The sequence below is a fragment of the Camelus ferus genome, chromosome X (assembly GCF_009834535.1).
Source record: "Camelus ferus isolate YT-003-E chromosome X, BCGSAC_Cfer_1.0, whole genome shotgun sequence".
In the NCBI taxonomy this organism is placed as follows: Eukaryota; Metazoa; Chordata; class Mammalia; order Artiodactyla; family Camelidae; genus Camelus; species Camelus ferus.
This window is the reverse complement of record NC_045732.1, coordinates 77,696,890-77,720,750: the sequence shown is the minus strand read 5'-3', so window position 1 is coordinate 77,720,750 and position 23,861 is coordinate 77,696,890. Positions and strand designations below refer to the sequence as shown.

Genomic DNA, 23,861 nt, shown 5'->3' with positions numbered 1-23,861 from the left:
TGTTCTCTCAAACATGTCTTCTCTCCCTGAGTAGTTCTGTATGACATGGTGCAAGAAATACTTACCAGAGATCACTACTAACGGTATGCTTTATAGTGTCAAAATGTACCTCAGATGTGACAAGACCTGAGATAGTGTCAGTTCTAACACGCGTGATTATTTCCTTTATTTTAGCACTGTGTGTGTTATGTGCCAGAAATTTGTAGTTTAGTCTCTGTTTCTAGCTAGGTTGGCTGGGAAATAGCATAGTACTTTGTATGTTTATCTTCAAAATGTCCCAAATAGCCCTGGGAAAAAGGTCGTGCAGCACAATGGGGGCTTTCAACTTACGATTTTCTTTGTTTTAGGCTCCATAAAAATACAGACTCACCAGTTCCTGCTTTGATGTGACATGTGACTCCCCAGAATACATCTTGCTTCTGTAGACCAGCTCCAACAAGATTCCATGGTAGCTGGAATGTTAGGGCTCAGGTAAGTAACCTTCCTTTTTTTTTTTTTAGTATATGTCCTGGTTTGGCCATCTGTTTTTAAAAAAAAAAAAAAAGGAATAAAACAAGATATACTACTCTTGGACAGTATAAAAGTACCCCAAAGACTAAAGAGATAACTGTGCCAAACTGTGCCATATAATAAAAAAAAGTCACTTCCCTGAGCCCTGAAAGGTCAGTTTGGGTAGGGTTACTTGGGAGCCACAGTGTGATCTGGGGGCGGGTGTCAGATTAGAGCCGGAACTGGTGATCTGCACCTTCAGTTCACCTTCACGCAGGTCAGCTGAGCTGAGAGCGCTTTGACTGAGCTCTTCACCTGCTGCTACTGCTGTCGCCTAGAGGTCTTCAGCATAGTGCTTTGTTTGCTTTGGTCTTGGGTAAATGACTTCCTGGTCAATATTAGTGAGTGGTGGTAATGCATTTTCAGATCTGGGAACTGTGTGTGGTCCCCTAGAAGGATGATTTCCTGAAAGCTGTCACCAAACAGCGGAGTCCACGGCTAATGGCGTGTGCTTGCCGCATCCCTCCCATGGGAATTCAGGAGGGCACCCAGATACACTTCTGGCTCTTGAGACTCTAGAGCAGAATGAATACCTTTTGAAAAGGTGGGAATCTAAGCCATTTGAGGTCTGACAGTAAGGTGCTCTGGCTGCTGCACTTTGGGCTACTTTGGCGCTATTGTGTGGACTTTAATTTTGTAAAAATGAGTGGTTCCTTAATTTCTCAACTGTCAGGCTCAGTATCTCAAGCTTTTTTGAAGTCAGGGGCCACTCCACATTTGATGTTTTGACACCTGGATTTCAGACATTCCATGTGGTAAGACAGAACATTCTAATTGAATTTTTCCATTTCGTTTCCTGTGTTTGCGCATATGCTGCCATTGTGATTCCAGCTGAGACCCTCAAGTAGCACTTTGTTCTATCTCCCTAGTGGTTTCTGACACCTCTGGATAAAGCTGTGTGGACATCCGTAACAGATGGCCCATTTGGGGACTGTGTGAGGGGCAGAGTTTGGGTGGAAGGAAGTGAGGAGCATTACACTGCCTCCAAATCCCAAATTTGGTTCCACTCCTGATCCTGTGACTCAAATTGTCCTTCCCATTTACTGCTGTGGGGTGTGCTCTGGGCCCTGCTGACAGGGCGTTCTTTGTATGCCACGAATTTATGCTGGTGGGAGTTGTGTGGCTGGTGCTTTGTGCATTGTCTCAAATTGCGTGGACTAAATGTAATACGGGTTTCTTCTGTTAGATATTAAGCCCAAGGGGGTTTATGTTTTTAACAGTCTTTTTCTCGGATTACGAATGGATTTTATAAAACAGACAGTGGTGACTCTGTACAGTTTCTCTTAAGAAATGTAAAAAGGAAGATGTTTTTTAAAATATCTCTTATTACTTATGAATGGGAAAGACTCGGCCATTTGAGCTTCAAAGAACTTTGAAGGGAATTCTCAGAGGACAGAACCTGTCTTTAATAGATAAGTGCTTGATATCTTACTATTTTTATTCTATTCCTTTTTAAGAAATTATAAAAATAATACATGCTTTTTATAGAAAATTCAAACCATTTCAAGGTATATCAAGTAAAAAAGTGAAAGCTCCCTATTGCTCTCCGTACTTACTACCTAGAGTAACTGCTCTCAATAGCGTGATGTCGATCCTTCTGAATCTTCTTCTCAGGCGATGCAGATAGGCACCTTTTGTATTTTTGATGAAACAACAGTGGTATTATACATATTCTGCATCTATCCACATGATAACATTTCTCTGCCTCATTTCTGTTAAATAGCAGTGTGGTTTGGTGCCAGTTCACTGTCATGCATTGTCCCTTATTGGTTTTCCCAATGGTCCGCAATTAATGACGCTACTGGATTGAACTTCCTCCTGTGCCAGTCTTTTTGAAGAGTGGCTGCTACCACATCATCTTCCAAAATGGCTATCCCAGTTCCCACAGCAGTCTTAGAAAGTGCCCTTCCCATACCCTCCCAGAATTGGATATCCGTCTTTTAAATTTGTGCTTCTAGGGTTATGACTAGGCTGAGCCTCAGTAGTCATTGGCCATTTGTATTTGGTCTTTGTGAATTGCCTGTTGGTGTTCTGCATTCATTCTTCCATCAGGATATTTCTCTCTAAGTTGATTTATAAGAACTCTTAATGTATTAAGGATATTAAATCTTTGTCATCATGTACATATTTTTGCTAATTTTTTCATATATCTTTTGATTCTGCTTGTCTTTTTGATACATAAAATTTCTATTATGGTTTCTTATTTTGCTTTCATACTTAGAAAGTCCTTTCCTACTCTAAGAATACGACTGTATTCATCTGTATTTTCTTTCTTCCTAAAAAACTTGATGATGTGCTATATTCGTACATACATATTTGATACATGCAAAAGAATCCTATAGGTAAGTTGTCCCATGTTTTTTGTATGGTATTTGAAATACTTGTTTTTGTATTTAACTGTGGAATGGGGTGAGGTCTAGAGCCCACTTAGCCAGTTGTGTTGTAGCCATTTGGTGAAGCAATTATCCAGTTTGTTAACCTGTATCATATTCTGACTTCAAGTGAACAAAGCATCTCGTACTTTTTTCTTGCTGAATTTTTCTTTGTGAAGCTTGATGGCATGCCTGTCAGCAGATAATCATTTATTCGTTCACCCAACAAATATTTTAGCCCCTGCTTTAAGCCAGGGGCAGTGCTGGGCCCTGCAAGTGCTGCCTTCTCCTTGACTTGCTGGGGAGCCTGGGGGGGCGGCTACAGAGGTCGTGGTGCCAGCTGCATGACTACAGTGCTTATTCTGGAAGACTCAAGAAAATAGTGGATCTTCACAAAAGTAGGTTTTAGATAAACTATGAGGAATCCAGAATGTGTGTGTGCATGTGCACACATGCATCTGTTTGCATGTGTGTGTTTTAAATTCTGACATAGACGTTAGAGCTTTAGGGTAGACTGCAACATAAGCATAGTTTGTTTTCTAACTCACGTAATTGCAGGCTGATTTGTGTCTTGATTTATGATGAAGGGTTTTTGCTGTTAAAATAGTTCTATATTCAGCTGGCTTGGTTGTGATGGAATAAAAGTTGCGTACTGATAAAAATGGTAATTTTCTTCTGTGATTTTCAAGTTTTTTGTAATAGCTGATAAAAATAAAGACAGGATTTTGGTGAATATTCTTAGGCAAACAAGTGTAATTTTTCGCAACTTGTTTTATTTATTTATTTATTGCAACTTGTATCATTTAAATCTAATAAATACCCTCAAAACTGAAGTGGCATCCTGATTTTTTTAACTGATAGAAAGGATATAAATGACTTGTGATCAAGGAAAAGGCTTCTTGTGTAAGTCTTTTTTTAATGATATTTTTGAATAGTTAGGTATAGTAAAGAATGAAAAAGGTAGTATAAGAGTTTATATGGTATAAGATCTCCTTGGCACTCTGTCCCTAGACATCCATTTCTCTCCCTGAAGGCAACCATCATTACCAGTTTATTAATGTGTGTGTGTGTGTGTGAGTGTGAGGGAGACAGAGAGAAAGATTTTTAAATTGTGGTAAAATACACATAATGTAAAATTTAACATTTTATCCATTTTTAAGTGTACAGTCACAATTAGTGACATTAAGTACATTCTCCTTCTTGTGCAACCATCACCACTGTGTATCTCCAGAACCCTTTTTATCTTGCAAAACTGAAATGGTTTCCACGAAACCATAACTCCCATTCCTCCCTCCTCCTGCAGCCCCTGGCAATCACTCATTTACTTTCTGTCTCCTATGAAGTTGACTATTCTAGAGACCTCATATTATTGTATATTTTTATATATGTCTTTATGTATATATCTTATGTTTGTGTATACACACACAAACGTGTGTGTGTTTACCAAACAGTAAAGTACCATGCACATTTGCATGGTTTGCTCTTAGTTAATATATCTTGATGATTGTTTGATACCAATTCCTATAGATAGCAGTATCACCCTTTTTAAGGGTTGGATTAGTCGTAGTCCATTATGGATGCACTGTAATTTATTTAACCAGTTTTCTGTTGAGGGATATTTATGTTTCCAATGTATTTTATTTCATTAATGCTGTAGTGAATAGTCTTTTATGTATATTTTGCTCGCAGCCAAGTTTATCTGTAGAAGAAATTCCTAGAGATGGGACTTGCTGGGTCAAAAGATACATGCATTTTAAACTTTCATAGATATTGCTAAATGAAGGATGGCCTTTTAATTGTAAAGTTTTAAAGAAAAGGCTACACATGAGGAGATAAGCCCCCAAATTTACGACTGCAGTGCAGTTTGTGGAGATTAGAGAGCTGTTTATTAGCCTGGGAAGAAATCATTTTTAGCAGCGCTAGAAAACAAAACTTCTGAAGCTTCCATTTCGTGACCTCATGTGAGCAGAGGCTGAGGCAGGACCCTTTACTTGGCAAGCAGAACTTCACCGTAGCTCTTGTTTCTGAATCTTGAAGAGAGTGGAGCATTTTTATTTTGGTACTGTTCTAAGTTGCAGTGGCTCCTTGGGACTCAGGGTAAAGAGTCTCCCGCAGCTGCTAGACATTGTGTCTTGTTCGTATTGTGATATGCATAAGGAATATTCCAGCAGTATTCAGAACCATAATGCTGTTGCCACACTTCTCTTTCACTGTGGTACTCTTTATATTGCAGTACTTTATTCATTTACCCTATACTAATTGAGCAGCTATTATTTGTCAGTTACTGTCCTAGCTGCTAGGGACTATCCCTACCCTCAGCGACCTTCCGGTCTACAGGAAGACAGACAGGCATAGGCCATTACTGTACAAGGGGCTAAGTGCTACAGTGGAGAAGTACTGGCCACTGAGGGGGCACATAAACATTAGAGGGGTCCTACCTAGGCTTGGGGGATAGGGTCAGGAAAGAGACTTCTTAGAAAAGTGACGCCCCCTCCCCCCCCCCCAGACCTTAACGATCAGGCAACACTAACTCATCCAGGAGAAAGTGTGAGTGGAGGAGAGAGCTGCATGGATGGAGGCTTGGGTGAGAGAACACTGTGTGGCCGGGTCTGAAGGTTTGGAGTGTGGAGACGGACAGGTGGAGCAAGCCAGGCCCGGGGTCTAGGAGCAGTTCTGTTTGCAGAGTGTGCTGGTAGGAATCAGGCACAGCTGCACCAGTTGTGCCAAATAGGCTTGGCTTTCATTCTAAGCTGCATCACACTCTGAGAGGTTTCTGAGCCCCAGAAGACAGGGCCATCCATCCTGCGCCCTTTCTGCCCTGCACTGCACTGGATACCATCTGCCCTGAGCTGACTTGCAACCCCCATCAGGCCCCCCGGGACTCACCCTCCAGCTCTCTTCATGGAATCTTCCTTCCCTCCACTTCTGCCCCAGGAGACCCAGGGAACTCATGAGGAGAGGGCTTCTTTTCCCACACACTCCAGTCTCTGGGGCTCAGTACCAGCTTACATGGCACGTGTGGTAGCAATGGTACCAGACACACTGCTTGGTTCTTCTGATTTTTAGTTATTACCCTTTACCAGGACTTTCATGGTGAAGGAAGCAGTGCATAAACAAGCTCACTCCTGTCTCATCAAGACTAGGTCCACCCTGATGAGCCACTGTGAACCGTCTGGCTGTGATCTCCGCAGACCTGGCCTCGGGAGGTTGGGGATTGGAGCCCTCCTCACCTGCACCTCTGTGCACCTGCTCCTCTGCCCTCCCTCGGGCTGTCCCCACCCTGCTGCCTTTGAGGTTCTGCCTTCCTGCAGCCCTCCCAGCCCTCTTCCTGCCAGGCCTCTGCACTCTATTCACAGGGCAGATCCTCGGGCACTTTCCACGTAGACTTAGGAAATGTTAGCACTTTGCCTGTTCACATCAGCTTCCTGTTAAGAACTCAAGTGTGACAGCTCCAGGGAACTCCTAGCCCATGTTTGCACTGCTGCCTTCCCACCCAGAGGTAGCTTGTCTCCCAGGGTGATGGGGTTATTGTCCATGCTAGCTTTATGCTGTGTTACACATTACACAACATTCAAAAGTGTTTTGAAAATTGACGGGATGGTATCCTAGTGTATGGTAACATCCTGCAACTCACTTTTTTCCTGCTATACTTGGCATTTGAGCCTGGTCCATGGTGCTCTGTGCAGACCTTCATTCATTTAACGTGTCTTCTTGTGCTGTAGAAACATCTTTACAACAAAAGTCCCACCAGAGCCCTGAGGAAGAATGGAATTGTAGAGGAACAAGGATTGACATCTGGTTTATGTTTACATCCTTTGGGTCTATTAACTGAGAAGATATTTTTATTTCTATGTTTGTGAAAGCTTTCCACAAAAAAGGCATCCATTTTCTAGACTTATTAATAGAGCAGTCCAACGGTTTTATTTTTAGAGTTGAAAGAAATCAAAGCAGGATTCTGAGATATGCACATTTCCCTTCATTCCCATCTCCTTTGCATATTTCCACATTGCTTCTAAGACACCAACTTGAGCACTTTTCAGCATGAGCCGACTTTCTACATGTAAATTATTTTTGAAAAATTAAAGCATTTTCGTTTTTTGGGGGCTTCTAGTGGCACTTAAGTTTTGACACAACTTTGATAAGTTGTATTTTAAATTTGTATACAAGTTATTTAGTAACTTATTTTTAAAATATAAATTTCTGTGTGTTTCTGGGTTTTGTGTTTTTGTAAACAGCAGAAGGTATTAGTCCGTATTAAGTACTAATTTGCTCTAATATTTTCAACTGTTTCTGGAGTTACACTTGGCAAAAAAATAGACAAATGTCTGCAGTTGTGACAGTTTGTCTTTTTGTTCCTTTTAACTCCAGAATAAATAATTCAAGTGAGTTTTTTTCTAGGCTTGTGAGGATACGGAAATGATTAAAATCGTAATTAGTAGTTAGGGAGGTTGAAAGTCTTTTTTTAAGTGATATCACCCTATAAGAAAATGTTAGTGTAGCTTGTAAGCAACTGTATAAAATTTCTTAACCACTTTTCCAGGTTAAGAAGATAAAACAAAATGAACTAATGAAAACTTAGTATTTATTAAGCTCTTTATTTGTTAGTTACATAAGTAAAGTTATCATTGTAGGAAATTTAGAAGATACATGTGGAGATCATTCTAGAAGTTCCACCACGGGGAGCTGTAGCTATTTGGTGTGTATCTTTCTAGACTGAGGGTTCTGGCTCAGGGTGGAAAAGTCTGGGGCTTTGTGACCTTGGATGGGAAAAACACTATTTTATTTTCACTAACCTCTCATTGAAAGTTCAATGACGAAGGTAAGCAACAGATCATGGTAGTATTAGGAGTACCTGTGACTTTGTCACTGATAGAGATCAAAGATGCTTTTCTATCATATTATAGTTACAGATACTTTGAAATGTCACTTGTGTTCACCAAGTTCAAGCTTAGGGTAGTTATTAGACCCACTGCCAGATCTGTTTATTTAATGGTTTACTAAGGAAGAACTGTAGCACCAGTTCTAAAAGTATGTTGTTCATCAATTTCTATACATTTTATTTTATGCATTTCAAAACATTCCTCTGAGGAGGGCCAAAGGGACCATGGCAGAAAAAGGTTAAGAACGCCTGTCATGCACATGATACCATGCAACTCCAAATACAAGAACAGCCAGCACTTGAGTAGTCACTTTGTTGGGGAAAGAGACCAAGGAAAGCCCTAAAGCACATGTGGAATAAAGGAAGACAAAGTGACGTTAAAACTTAGTTCAGATTATTGCATCAGATATTTTTGTGAACATGTTTAGCGTTTTCCAGATACTGCGCAAAGTGCAGTGCAACTAAAACTGGTAAATAATAGCCAGAAAGTTACCTTTGTTGTTGGCACTTTAAACATCCTCCTGGAGTCTTCCTTATGAACCCGTGTGCATGCATACATACTGTTTTAGATAAATGGGATCATGTTCTAACTTGCCTTCTTTCCTCAATGATAATGTTGTAGGGAGAAAAAAGGAAAAAAATAATTTAAAAAAATTATAGAAATAGAAATAGCAATTAAAAACCTCCCTACAAATAAAAGTCCAGGACCGGACGGCTTCACCGGGGAATTCTACCAAACATACAAAGAAGAACTCATACCAGTCCTTCTCAAACTCTTCCAGATGATTGAAAAGGAGGGAATACTCCCAAACTCATTCTATGAAGCCACCATCACCCTGATACCAAAACCAGGCAAAGACACTACAAAAAAAGAGAATTATAGGCCAATATCACTGATGAACATAGACGCCAAAATCCTCACCAAAAATTTAGCAAATAGAATCCAACAACACATAAAGAAGATTATACATCATGACCAAGTGGGGTTCATCCCAGGGACACAAGGCTGGTTCAACATACGCAAATCAATCAGTGTAAAAAAATTATAATGTAGATAGCTTTCCATGTCAGTAAAAATTTATTTTTATCATCACTTTCCATCAGAATAAAAATAATTGTATTTTCTAATTGTAAAAGTAGTATCTGTTCAGTGAAAAAAAAAGTTTTTAGAAAATATAGAAAGAGGAAAAGTAAGAATTGCCCATAAAACTGCCATCTACAGATGGGTAGCATCTGGATGATGTTTTTACATCATTGTTTTTAATGACCACATGACATTTTATTGATGGCTATGCTTTGATTTAATTAGGGGTGTTTCCATTGTTTCTGTGCTTTCATTGCTCTGAATGATAGCTACCACTGTGTGCTGACCATTCTACTCTGTGCCCGTGTCTCTAGCCTGCGTCTATAACCTCCCTTTTGAGCCCCACATTTGATGGCCTCATCAGTATTTCCCCTTGAGTTGCTCATGAGCATCTCAAATGTAACAAGTCCCAAGCAGAACTTTTTTTTTTTTTTTTACATTTTAAAGTGTGCTTTTTTTCTTTTTTTCTCTTTTAGTTGAAATAGAGTTGACTTACAGTGTTATGTTAGTTTCTGGTGTACAGCAAAGTGATTCTGTTATACATATATATATATATTATTTTTCATACTCTTTTCCATTATGGCTTATTACAGGATATTGAGTATAGTTCCCTGTGCTATACAGTAAGACCCTGTTGTTTATCTATTTTATATATAGTAGTTTTGTATCTGCTAATCCTAAACTCCTAATTTATCCCTCCCTCATCATCTTTCCCCTTTAGTAACCTTAAGTTTGTTTTCTATACCTGTGAGTCTGCCAAACAGAACTCTTGCTCCCCCCTCCTTAAATCTGCTTCTAGTTTCTATCTCATTAAATAGCATCAACATCCACCAAGTTACCAATCTAAAATTTTAGGATTTGTCCTTGATTCTCCTCTTTGTCTTACCTTCCTCTAATTCACCAGCAAGTCCTGTGGACCTGTACATTCAAAAATTACCCCAGAACAAGCCACTTCTCACCATCTCCACTAAGACCTCAGTCTAAGCCACAGGTCACTTCTCAGATGGATGCAGTGGAACTTTGGGTGATATATTGAACAGCTTCACTGACAGTTGTGGAACACTACATGTTTCATAGGCCTATTTGTTATAATGACACTCAATTCTAAATGATGGGATTGGTCCACATTTCTTAGCTTTTTCATCTGGCGATACTCTTCAGTTTAAGTACCAAGTTCCTTGCTGCTCCATGCTGAAGGATCTGCAGTTCATCAGGCTGTCATCCAGTCATTCATTCCATGATGGAGTTAGGTGTCTATAGTACCTGAGGCACTGTGGTAGGCAGGCTGTAGGGTGACTGAGAAAAGATTGGTATCTTTCCTCATGGAGCTTAAGTTTGGCTGGAGAGACAGACTTTAAAAAATTCACAAGTAATTATGTAATTACAGTGGGTTACATGCTCTGAAGGACAAGTACGGGGGTGACGGGGTGCTCACTGAAATCATGTGTAATGCAGGGACAGCCCAGCTTTGGGAGGGATAAGGAAGCCTGCCCTAAGGAAGCAGTGCTGAAGCAGGGAACCAAGGGGTGAACAAAAGTGGACAGGACAGAGTGGAGGATGGCTTTCCTGATGGAGAAGAGCATGTGTGAATGTGTCCTGAATCTGACAGGTGCGTACCATCTAAGGTGCTTTAAGAAGCCCTGTGTGGCTGGAGTAGAGTGGGGTGGGGGTGACAGTGACAGAGATGTATACAGGCTAAGAGGTTGACAGGCTGGGTGTAGGATTTCTGATGTTAATGTCAGAGCAGTGGGAAACTATTGGAAGGTTAGGTTGTTTGGATTTTGATTTTTTTATCGAAATATTACAGCCACTTGATAACAACATAACCTCTCTCAAAGGGGGTTATGGTGAAGACAGTAGTCTACCTCTTCCCCTTCCTGTTCCATGATCCAGATATGCCAGCTTTTAATGGCTTCTACTTTTAGTTTCTTTGATGGTTACTGTTGAAACTAAATAGTATGCTTATACATCTTTCTTGATGTGACAACTTTGGAGAATTATATTAACTCCCAGAAATGAAAGATGACTTAGCTTATTACATCACCTCCCTTGTTGAGATTCATATTCATTTTTTCTGTAACTTTAAACTTTTTTGCATTCCATCACCTTTTGTCCATGTGGCACTTTGCCTCTATGTAAGGGGATATCATGACCCTGCATCAATATAAATGCTAAATCTTTGTCTTTGATTACAAAGTTAATTACCAAATTCCAAAGTAAGGAATTGGTGTAATAATCACCTCAAATGGTGGCAAAATACTTGACATTCTCTCTTCTGTTCTCTTTCATGTCGATATGGACTTGTGGAGTTTTATTTATTAAATGCTTTACGATTCAGCTATAGTCTTTATTCTTTTGATTAGATTATTCCAGATTGGGCAATGATGTTTCCTTTATCCTGGCACCTGTGTCCTCTTGGCATACCCTCATTAATTAGTCTTTGAAAGAGTCTTTTCTTTCTGGCACATTCCATCTCAGTGTGTGCTTTTCCTACCCTGGAACTGGTTCCAAGAGCTCTGGTTCCTTTTAGTGGGAAATGGTATTTAGAATCCAAGATTTGGTTGCTAGATGTGTGCAGTCTTACTGGGGTGACATTGCATCTAGGCCCTTTCAGTGGACAAAGCTAGAAAATATACTGAAAAAAAATTTTTAACTCATAAATATATAATGATATCTACAGTGGAAATGTAACATTAGCACATTTGTATTTATTATTTTATCCTTATATCTTTTCCTTGCAGAAAAGTTCATTCCTAATTTAATATAGTTGCTTATTTACATTATCTTGTAATATACATAAAATAATTATAAAATTATTATTGAATGTTACTGCTAACAATAAAAATCCTGAATGAAGTTTAAGGCTTCTTTTTGTCCTTAGGACATATCTCACCAAGGATGTAAAATCAAGATTATTGCATTCAAAAGACACCTGAGGGATTTGCTTCTGGTTGTAGTGAGGTAGCTCATTTTGGACTACCTCCCATGTAAATAACAGGCAAAAACTCTGAACAGAAATAAAAACAATTATTTAAAGGTAGTAGAGAAAAAGCAGGCAGAAACTGGACAGAACTTGATACTTGGAAGAAGGGAACTGCATTAGGTGAATTTCCTATTTGTAATAGCTTTTCACCTGAGGGCAGTCCTAGGCAGTGCTGCTGCTGGGAGACTGAGACTTGAATAGAGACCTACAGTCTCAGGGGTTGAGGAATCAGAGGACTGAGGGCAGAAATCCTGGAAAGCAGATAGCCTTGGGCAGGGGGCCAAATTTTTCATATAAACTCTGCTAAACTCCAGCTAAGGCAAAAGAAATGAACTGAGGTTGTGACTGCTACCCTCCATAGGGAAGACAGTTTAGAGTTTTAGTTTTACCAGATTAACTGCCTGCCAGAATATAAAATTGGTGCTCTTCATTGGAAAATAACAGAATCTAGAGTCTGACAGTGTATTACTCACAATATCTAGACATTTGAAGAAATAGGAAAAATATGACCCTTACTCAAGAGCAGGGGTAAACAAATTTTTTTCTGTATGTAGTGACTATTTTAGGCTTTGCAAGCCATACAGTCTCTGTCACAACTACACACAACTCTGCTGTTGTGATGCAAAAGCAGCTGCAGAAGGTATGTGAACAAATGGGCATGGCTGCATTCAAGTAAAATTTTACTTTAAAAAACACACAGTGGGTCAGATTGGGTCTGCAGGTTATAGTTTGCCCACCCCTGGACAAGAGAAAAGGTGATCAGTGGCACCTTACCCCAAGATGATCCAGATGTTGGAATTAGAGAAGGATTTTAAAGCAACTGTTTTAAGTACTCTTCAAGGACATAAAATATGCTCATAATGAAAGAACAAATTAGTAGTCCAAAGTCCAATCATATCAATAATACATTAAATGTAAATGGACTAAACATTTCAGTTAAATGGCAGAGATTGTAAGGTGAATTTAAAAATAAGACCCAGCCATATGTTGTGTATAAGATAAACAGTTTTAAAATAAAGACACAGTTAGAGTGAATGTAAAAGGATGGGAAAAAAATAAACCATAAAAACAGTAAGCATAGGAAAGCTGGAATGGCAATACTGATATCCGCGCCCCCCCCCAAAGAAAAGACAGGCAGACTGAAACAAAGGATATTACCAGAGATAAAAAGAAACATTTCATGATAAAAGAGTCAGTTCATCAGGAAGACATTAACAACCATGAATGTGTATGTGCCTAATTACAGAGCTGCAAAGTGCATGAAGAAAAATTAGAATTAAAGAGAGAAATAAACAGATCCATAATCATACTTGGCTATTTTAATACCCTTCTCTCACTATTTGGTAGAACTAGAACTAGATGTCAGTAAGGATGTATAAGACCTGAACATTACCAACCACATTTATAGAATAACACACTCAACAGCTGCAGAATACACATTCTTTTCAAGTGTACATAATACAGTTCAACAATGTATCTTTTGCTGGACCATAAAAGAGGTCTCAATAAACTTCAGAAGCTTGAAATCTTACAGATTATGTTCTTTGATCAGAAGGAATTAAATTAAAAATCATAACAAAAGATCTAGGAAAACCTGCAAATATTTGAAAATCAAACCACACATTTCTAAAAAACCCATGGGTCGAAGAAGAAATCACAAGAAAAATTAGGGAAGATTTCAAGCAATAATGAAATATAATGAAAATACAACATACTAAGTTTTATAGGATGAAGCTTAAGTACTAATAGAGGGAAATTTATAGCTTTAAATGCATTTATTAGAAAAGAAGAAAGGTATAAAATTAATGATTTAAGATTCCACCTAAGAAGCTAGAAAAAGAAGAGCAAGATAAACCCAAAGTAAATAGAGGGAAAGAAGGAAGTGATAAAGGTAAGAGTAGAAATTTATGAGTTAGAAAACAGACAAAGGTTAGAGAAAATTAAGAGCCAAAGTATATCAACAAAGTTGAAAATCCCCTGGCCAGACTAATGAAGCTAAAAAGAGAAGCACACAAGTTAAAAGGGTACAGGCATAAAAGGGTACATTACTAAAACTTCTTCAGACATTAAAAGGATTATAAGGGAATGAACAATTAAAATTGACAAACTTGGATGAAATGGACAGATTCCTTGAAAAACAGGACATACAAAAATTGACATAATATGAAATAGAAAACAATAGCTCTTCATCTAGGAAAAGGATTTTTTTTTTACATTATCAAAAAAATTTTCCACAAAGACATCTCTAGGCCCAGATGGTTTCATGAGTGCATTTTATCAAACATTTGAGAAATAACACCAATCTTGCATAAACATAAGCTTTTAGAAAATAGAAGAGGAAGAAGAAACACTTGATAGTTTATTTTATGAATCTAGTATAACCCTGATACTAAATCTTACAAAGACAGTACATAAAAAGAAAATTAGAGATCATTATCCTTCATGACTATAAATATAAACATCTTAATAAAATATTAGCAAATCAAATCTAACAATATATTAAAGAGATAATACATCAACCAATTGAGACTTATCCCAGGCATACAAATGCGGTTTAAAATTTAAAAACCAGTCTGTAATTCACCATATTAAGAGAATAAAGGAGAAAAACCGTGTAATTATCTCAATAGATATAGAAAAAGTGTTTGACAAAATTCAGTGCCCATTCATAATAGAAACTGAGCAGATTAGGAATAGAAAGGAACATCCTCATCTGATAAAGTGCCTTTAAGAAAAAGCTACATATAAGTTGTATTTAATGGTGAAACATTGAACATATTACCCCTAAAATCAGGGAAAAGTTCTAGTTAATATGATAAGGTAAGGCAAAAGATAAAAGACATTAATATTAAAGGGAAGTAAAACTTTCATTTTGGAGGTAATATGGAAAATTTGAAAGAATGTAAAAGAAAGAAAAACAGGCATACTAGAACTAAAAAGCAAATTCAGCAAGGTCTCAAGACACAAGGTCAATTATGCAAAAATTAATTGGAAAATGAAATTTGCAATGGAGTACAATTAGGAATAATTTAATGAAAAATGTATAAGATCTGTACACTGAAACTGAAAACATTGTTGAAAGAAATTAATGACCTAAATAAATAGAAAGATACACCATGTTCATGGATTAAAAGACTAAATAATCTTTACAGTGATTCTAAAATGTATATGGAAATGCAAAGCACTTAGAATATCCAAAGCAGTCTTAAAAAAGAACAGAATTGGAACACTTAGACTACCTGACTTTGACTTACTGTTAAATCTGCAATAATCAAGACTGCTTGGTACTTGAATAAGGGTAAACACATAGTTCCGTGGAATAGAACAGAAAGCCCAGAAATGGACCAAACATCTATGATTGTTTGATTTTTAAGAGGCGCCAGAGCAATTCAGTGAGAGAAAGGAAAGCCTTTTTAGCAAATGGTTCTGTCTATACCAGACAAAAAGGAACCTTGACCCTACCTGTATGAGTTTCCTAGGGCTGTTGTAACAAAGTGCTACAAACTGGGTGGCTTAAAACTAAAGGTGTCGTCAGCCCATGCTCCCCCTGAAACCTGTAGGGGAATCCTTCCTTTCCTGTTCCTAGCTTCTGGTGGTTTGCTGGCCACCAGTCTTTGGTGTTCCTTGATTTGCAGCTGCGTAACTCCAGTATCTGCCTTCCTCATTGTGTGGCATTCTCTGTGTTGTGTCTGTGTTTTCATGTGGCTGTCTTCTTATAAGGACACCACTCATGTTGGATTAGGATCCTACCCTACTCCAAGATGACCTCATCTTAACTAATTACATCTGCAAGGACCTTGTTTCCAAATAAGATCACATTCTTAGATACTGGGGGTTAGGACTACAACATCTTTTTTTTTTTTTTTAATGGAGGGACTGGGGATTGAACCCAGGATCTCGTGCATGTGCTCTACCACTGAGCTGTACCCTCCCCTCAACATATCTTTTTTGAAGAGGACACATTTTAACCCATAGCACTACCTCACACTGTACATAAAAATTAATTCAAGATGGATTATAGACCTAAATATTTTGAAAGCTAAAAATATAAAGCTATTAGAAGAAAATATGGGAGAATATGTTCACAGTCTGAAGTTAAAGGTTTCTTAGGATACAGAAAGCAATGATTATTAAAGGAAAAAGTGGATACATTGGACGTCATTAAAGTTTAAAACTTCTACTCTTCAAAAGATGATATTAAGAAAGTGAAAAGATAAGTTACTGAGAAAATAGTTGAGACAAGTCATAGAGAAAATAGACAGTCATATATCCGATAAAGGACTTATGTCGAGAATATATAAAGAACTCTTATAAGTCAGTAATAAAAAGACAACCTATTTTTAAAACAGGAAAAGATTTTAATAGATATTTCACAAAGGAAGGTATCTGAATGGTGAGCAATATTCTTATGAGAAAGTCCTAACAGAGAAATGCAAATTAAAACCACAATGAAATACCACTACACACCCACTGTAATGGCCAAAATTAAAAACCGACACCACCAAATGTTGCTGAGGATGTGGGGTGGGGCTGCCTGGAAAGAAGTGCAGAGGAACTTCTGTGGCCTTCGTGACATCTGTCTTGATAGGGGTTTGGCTTATACAGGTGCCTGCACTTGACAGAACTCATTAAATGATACACTTAAGATTTGTCATTTCACTGGATGTAAATTTTACCTTAAAAAATTAAAATGAATTTTCAACTCCAGTTAATTATTTGTATGCTGAAGTGTTTAGGGATGAAATGTACTGGTGAACTTTGAAATACATCAAAAATAAGATGGATAGATTGGTCGCTGAAGCATGTCAACAATGGTAGAATCTAGGTGATGAGTATGTGGGTTTTCTTTGGACAATTTGTTCTATTTTTCTGTATGTTTGAATTTTCCTTTATAATATGTTGGAAAAAGTCACTTGGAATAATTCTTTTCTGTGTGATTGTGTTACTAATTTGATACACAGCTAGGTTTATTTGTTTTCAGTTTTACGGTTTGCTTTTTTTCTATTTTTGGAATATGTATTTAGTGGTTTGCAAGTCAAGCCTAATTTAATTGAGGAATTGCTACTTCACTGAACTTTCTTTAGTTATGATTGTAATAATGATTCTTTATATTCATAGGCTATATGCACGCTTTATGTACGTGTAAACAACACGTATGGGTTTTGTAATTCTTGTTTTGTTATATTTATTTTGATTACACTTATTGAAATGCAATTTGGTATCTGTTGAATATAGTATAGCAGACTTGAATTTTAAAAAAAGCCAAGCCTGTATGGTAACTAGTTGTGTGGAGGTGATCACTTTGTAATGGATACAGATGTCAAATTATAATGTTGTACACCTGAAACCTATATATTTTTTAAAAGTTCAAAAACTTTTTGAACTTTAAAAAGCCAAGCTTATACAATACTCAGAAGTTTTCAGTTTCTTGCTCATCCTTTTAGTGTTTCTTCTTGCAAAGATAAACCAATAAATATATGTATTGTTATTTCTCCTTTTCTTACGCAAGAAGCTCACTTGATGGAGTGTTTTGCATCTTGGTTTTAGTTTGTTTTCACTCCGTCTCTCCTGGAGACCTCCTGTCAGCGTAGACGCCCTCCTTGTTGATGGTGGTGTGCAGCGCTCCCTTCCGTACTCTTTGTGTGCAGACTCCATTGTATAGATGAACCACGCTTTAGTCAAGTAGCTCCCACATTTGGGCACTTTTCAGTCTTCTCCTGTAGTAAACAATGCCATACTGTTGTTTTGTATTTGTAGCTAACCCATTTTTAATCTCTGAACTCTTATCATCTGTTTCTTGTTTGTGGATGTTTCTGTTCTGGTTTTACAGCTGAGTTTTCTTCTAAAATATGAGAATATTATCTGTTTCCTCTAGGGACAGAATTGGTCTGTTTTCCGTGTTGCTGGGTCTCTTTGGGTTGGGGACAAGAGGTCTGAGTAGGTGGCACACTGCCCCTGCTCTGGTGGAGTCACCCATTTCCTGTGGAGTAGCTCCCCAGGGCAGGGGGGTTGGAGTAGGAGTTGTGGGGGGGACAGGGCAGACTGACCAGCAGACTTGGCTTTGGTGGGAAACATACAGGGGTCAGCCCTCACTCCGGGGACCCTCGGAGGCCAGAAAGAGGTGGGCTTCACCTGGGCTGCTGCCAGCCACACCAGGAGCCTTAGGGAGAAGGAAAGGACGGTTCCATCAACTGATTTAGAAAAGACCATTTTGTTTCTTGCCTGTGGAAGGAAGTGGCACCTTGCCACTCTAGGTGTGCTTCGGTGACCAGCCCCAGTGTCATCAGCTGTATCTGGGAGCTTGCTGAAGATGCCCAGCCCCCAACGGTCCTGGACCATAATCTGACAGGTCGATGACCTGTGCGTACTTACTGTTGGAGGGGCACTGCTTACCCCTGGTCTGCTCTACGAGCCCCTCTGGGGTTCTAACAGGCGCACGGGCCCCCACTTCCTTGTCATACGTTCACTCTGTCCCTTAGCCAACATGTTCCTCCTCTTTCCAGCATTTAGAAATTAGTGAGACATATCTCGTCTGTTCGGAAGTCCCCTCCTGCCATTTTTTCTGTCGTCTCTGTTGGAGGTTTCTTCCTCTTCACACATCTGTACTTTGTTTCTTTGAGGTTTGAAGGGCTAGGTAGCAAATGCATGTATACAGTTGGTCATCCTCTAGTGATAGATTTAAGTGAGAAACTAGCTGTATTGTGGTGAACCTCATCAGAGGTGGTGAGGACAGAAGCCAGGTTGGAGTGGGTGAATGGGTGGTGAGGGAGTGGAGACTGGGTGTAGATGACTTTTTGAGAAGTTTGTTGTGATAAGGACCAGAGAAATGGGGGTGGAGTGCGGAGTCTTCATCAGGTGGGTGGCTGTGAGAGCACGTTTGCACAAGGAGGTGGAGGTAGAGGAGACAGGGTCCTGGAAGAACAGAGTCCTTGCTTGGAGAGTGGCCATGGGAGGGCAGGCTTCTGGCAGGCACTTCCTCTTTGAGAAAGGTGGAGAGGGTGGAAAGTGCATGGATCGTCTGTGAAAGCTCAGGAATCTGGTGAGAATTAGAGCTAAAGGAGAAGCAGGTGAGCTTACAGGACAGCTGCAACAAAGTACCCAACAGTGGATGGATTCTCAGTGCAAGGGCCAGAGGTCCCAAATCAGGGTGTCGCATGGCCCCACTCCCTTCAGAGACTAGGGCAGGATCCTTTCTTGGCTCTTGTAGCTGCTGGTGGCTGCCTGGAAATCCTAGACGTTCCTTGGCTTCTGGTCTCATCACTCCAATCTCTGCTTGCATCTTCACTTGGCCAGCTCTTATGTGTGTGTCTTCTCACCTGAAATACAGGAAGATCTCAACTCAAGATCTTTCACTTAATTGTATCTACAAAACTCTTAGTCCAAATAGGGTCCCATTGACAGGGTCTGGGGGTTAAGACGTATACATACCTTTTGGGGGCTACCAGTGAACCTGCTGTAGAAGCCTGTCCATCTCCAGGATAGAAGGGCCCAGGCAAGGTCAGGAGTCCCCACAGAACAGTTCTTTTCAGTGGAATCCAAGCTATAAGCAGATGGGCAGTGGCAGTTCAGTCCGATTCCATGCAGCATAGCCACAGGAGTTTGGCTAAAGGCGTTCATGGTAGATTTAATCAGATGCTTGTCTCGTCCTAAGTAGCGCCTGCATGGCTCCTTGCTGTCTGGTCGCCACGGTTTGGCAGCTGTAATAGGACAGCTCTCATTATTCCCTGAAAAGTCTGTGTAGTTGAAATCACGTGTTACCTTAAGTCCATCCTCCTACTTCTGTACCTACCTGTTCTATGATGAGACACGGAAATGAAACATTCAGAAGTGAAAGTATGTAAAATTGTGTTCTTCGAGACAACTTTTTAAAGATGCACATGCTCTGAAGGATCACCACATCTTTTTATTCTTTCTCAGAGTCAGGCTTTTACACTGGCCGGTGCTGGTGCCGGACGATTTAGCCCTCACCTTTGTCGTTATGTCCCGCTCGCCGCTTCCACTCCCAGCACCGTTAGTCCTTTCCACACTGCAGGCACTCGGGTACCGCTGATGTTCTCATCTTTTCTCTGGCCCTTGCCTCCCTTGTATCCTCACACATCTTCCCATTGTAGATGGCAGGGCGGTCGTGAGTACTCCCTGGAGTACCACCCCCACAGCTTTGCCACTATCTTGCTTTGTCATGCTCAGTTTAATGAAGCCCCAACCCTGGTAAAACCCAGTCACCCGCCTGCCTTGCTCCTGCTCTACCCTGCAGCTGGATGTAGCCTCCTGGTTGCTCCCATCTCAAGGTCATGTCCACTCACCTCAGGGGCACTTCACACTGCCTGACTGCCATTCCCCAGTCTCTCCTGGCTTCTCCCACCCTCCACCGTCTCGCAGCTGATCCCTCACTTCCTGGTGCCTGGAGAGCAGGGAGCCATCAGAAGAGAACGCCCACAGGCCCAGCACCCCGTTGCCAGCGTCGGCCCGCACTCCCTGCTCCTCTCCTGCTCTGGGCCACCTCTCCGGCCCTGTCCCACATTGGAGATTCCTCCCTCAGTACCGGGTCCTTCCCATCCCCACCGCCTGCTGCTGCTTCTCCCACCTTGACACCAGCTGCTCTTGGCCCCAGCACCTCTCGAGCTTCTCTGCTTCCCTTTTCTAGCGGAACTCTTCTTTGACTCTCCACATGCTCTTCTGAGCCCTTTCTAGTCAGTCATTTGCCGGCACAAATGGTGACCTTTATATTTTCAAATCTGAGGGCCAGTTGTCACTTCTCCTCTTCCCTGACCGGTCAGCATCAGTGACCCCAGTATCCATGTGAGTCAGTCCCTTCCCTCTCCTGGGGCTCTCCGCCAGAGTGCATCTCCTCAGCTGGGCCTATGCTGACTGCCCTGTTTTTTCCAAACCATAGCTTTGGTCCCTTTCTAATAGAATAGGTGACTGAGTTTATCTTAATTGTCTGTTGTCCCTGCTAGGACTGACATCTGCCAGGTGGGGTTGTTCACTGTATTCACAGAGGTAGCTCAGGTGCCTAGGATGGTGTCTAGTGCCCCTGGGTCCTCAGGAGGTCCTCGGTGGGTGTGTGCAGGTCCCTCTGTGCCCGTGTGCTGTCGGCGGGCCTTGGGCTCATGCTCCTCTCCACCCTCACTCCTGAGGGGATCTTATCCAGCCTTGTGGCTTTTTTTTCCATCTGCCAGCCACTGGTAACCAACTTGATGTCTCCAGGCTGATTGGCCCCCGTGAACTCTGGGCCTGTGTTCCCAGTGCCAACTCAACAGCTCTGCTCAGCTTCTAACAGGCTTCTCTAGCTGTACCTGGTCAAGCCGGAGCTCCCAACCCCGTGCGTCTTTTCTTTCCCTGCTCTCCCCTTCCCAGTAAGCAGCAACTCCATCTTCCTGCTCCTCAGGTCAGAAACCTGGTGCTGGTTACCCAGAATACTTTCTTTCAGACCACAGCCCACTTGTCCACAAACTCTGTTCATTCTCCCTGACAAGTTCTCCCCATCTCCGCTGTTTCCATCTTGGTCTGAGTTCTTACCCTCGCTACCTCCCTCTGCCCTTGACCCCTGCATCTCTGTTCAGTCCTGCAACATGTGGGCTCCCCTCTCACTCTGAGTTAAAGCCAAAGTCCTTACAGTGGCCTCCAAGGCCCAGTCTGTTCACCTCTTCTGCCAGTCTGCTGTCACTCACCCACTGTGGCCTCCTTGGCCTCCATGCCCCTCTCTGGATCCTCCAGGTACAGCCCTGCCTCAGGGCCTTGACCCCTGGGCTTCCCTATGTTGGGGACGTTCTTCCCCCAGGAATCACTTGGCTTCCTTTGTGGTCTCCCTCAAGTTGGCTTAAGTGTTGCCTTCCCAGTGTTGCCCTCCCTGAAAATTGATGCCTGCCCCCACCCCACCACTTTCCCCTGTTAGCCCAGCACTTGTCATCATCTGCCGTATATACACTGCTTTGCTTGTTGGTTTTATTTGTGCTTGTTCACGTTCTCCCCCACCCCCCTTCCCTCTCCCTTTCCCTCCATTAGAGTCTAAGCCCTGTGAGGGCAGAGGGTTTTTGTTTTGTTTTGTTTTGTTTTGTTTTGTTTTGTTTTGTTTTGTTTTGTTTTTTTGCCTCTTCCTTGCTGTGTCTCCAGTGCCTTGAATCATGCATACTTATTAGGTGGATGGATGGATTCTGCAGTGGGACCTTGCCCTCAGATTTTGTCTTAAGCTAAGAGGGACAGAATAGAATGCAGCCTGCTCTGCTTATTGACTCATTAGCTTCTATGTGGCCAAGAGGAACAGTATTGTTTATGGTTTAATCAGATCTACAGCCTGGAGTAGAAGGTACACATAAAGGGCAGATGTGTAGAGTTAGAGTTTGAGTCACTTTGGGGAGATTTGCAGCTATCCAGAAACATGGAGGAAATTGATGAAAGTCTAAATAGCACCCACATAGTTCCCCCACTTTTTAAACATAAAGAACTTGTTTTATTGTGCTTCACTTTATTGCGCTTCACAGATAGTGCATTTTTTACAAATTGAAGGTTTGTGCAACTGTGCATCGAGCAAGTCTGCCGGTGCCATTTTTCCAACAGCATTTGTTCAGTTTGTGTTTCTGTTACATTTTGGTAATTCTCAGAATATTTCGTACTTTCTCATTATTATATCTGTTAAGATGAGTTGTGATCAGTGATCTTTGATATTACTATTGTGAAAAGATTACAACTCACTGAAAGCTCTGAAAGAAAATAGTATTTTTTAGCAATAAAGGATTTTTAATAAAGGTTTGCACATGTTTTTAGACATAATGCTGTTGCACACTTAATAGACTACAGTCTAGTATAAACATAACTCATATGTACTGGGAAACCAAAAACATTGTGTGACCCACTTTATTGCAGTATTTGCTCTTTTGTGGTGATCTGGAACTGAACCCACAGTATCTCTGAGGTCTGTCTGTACATCCTTTATGAATGTATAATTTAACAGCATGTTTTCCCAACGCAGCTTTGCAAAACAGGAGAAATGAATTTTAAAAAGGCTGTCAGGTGCCTTTGCAATCTGCAGCTTCTTATTTGTGTAACAATAGTTGTGTTTTGCCAACAGATGTGCTGCTTAAAGTATTCGTGAGAATGGCTTCTGTGATTCTCTGCCTGACTGGATGGAACCTCAGAAGCTGATTCCTTTGAAGAGGCTGATACTGCCCACCCTGGCTCCTAGACCTGGAGGTCTGACCACTCCTCCCTTGGGCCCTTAGCGACCCCTGCAGACATCTGGTGCAGGCCCTGTAGTTTTCTGGCATGTAGCTTTTCTCCTAGTGGGTCATGAGCTTCTGGAGCAGAGACCCCCAGGCGACTCTTTGGGGCCTTCCTTGCATATTTAGTACAGTGCCTGGCATGAACGACTGATGTACTTCATCCTGGGTCTCCTGGGGGCCGTAGGAGCAGGGTTCCTGGCTCAGCACACAGCCTCTGGGCACACGTGTGCGCACGCCCGCTAGCTGGGCCTGGCGCCTAGGCTCCTCAGCAGGCCCGGGCTGCTCGCCTCCCTGCTCGGTGACTGTAGTGCAGGAAATTAGGCTGCTCTGGCTAATTGAACTTTCTGAGTCTTCAGCAGTTCAGAACCGGTTTTGTTTTTGTTCTGGTCAGGTGATGACACCCACTGCTATAAAGGAAAGGAAAGGAGTCTGGTGTAGGAAGTGGTATGTTGTATCATTAATTGTTTTAGTTTAAGCTTTTTATATTTTTTTCAGTGAGGCGAGTTTTCTTTGAATAAATAATGCTGGGAGCTTATCGCATAGAAGGCATATGTGTTGTCTTCAGTACAATTCTGAATTATCTGGATTTATTTTTGTCTCTTAAATTCACTTATAAAGAATTCAAAGGCTGCATTTTTAGCCAACAAATAGGAAGAAAGAATCTCAGAATTTATTTTTTTATTTTTCAGTAACTCAAGTTACAGTGATTGTGATAACTTGGTGAACAAAGTGTATATAGCAAGTAAACATCACATATGGCTTATTAGGAACATTT

The 23,861-nt window shown here is 40.8% G+C and overlaps 1 protein-coding gene across 2 annotated transcripts in view; it reads left to right on the top strand.

Annotated features, from left to right (window-relative positions):
- MECP2 (methyl-CpG binding protein 2) overlaps positions 1–23,861 on the top strand; it is a 60,094-nt gene that overhangs the window by 4,527 nt on the left and 31,706 nt on the right. The window contains exons 1-2 of one of the 2 annotated variants that reach the window (XM_032475617.1): positions 348–471; positions 22,936–23,057. The exons of the other annotated variant lie outside the window; for it this stretch is intronic. The gene's annotated coding sequence lies outside the window, so the exon portion shown is untranslated. Of the gene's footprint in view, positions 1–347; positions 472–22,935; positions 23,058–23,861 lie in introns of those variants that run through there. 2 annotated transcript variants of the gene reach the window in all.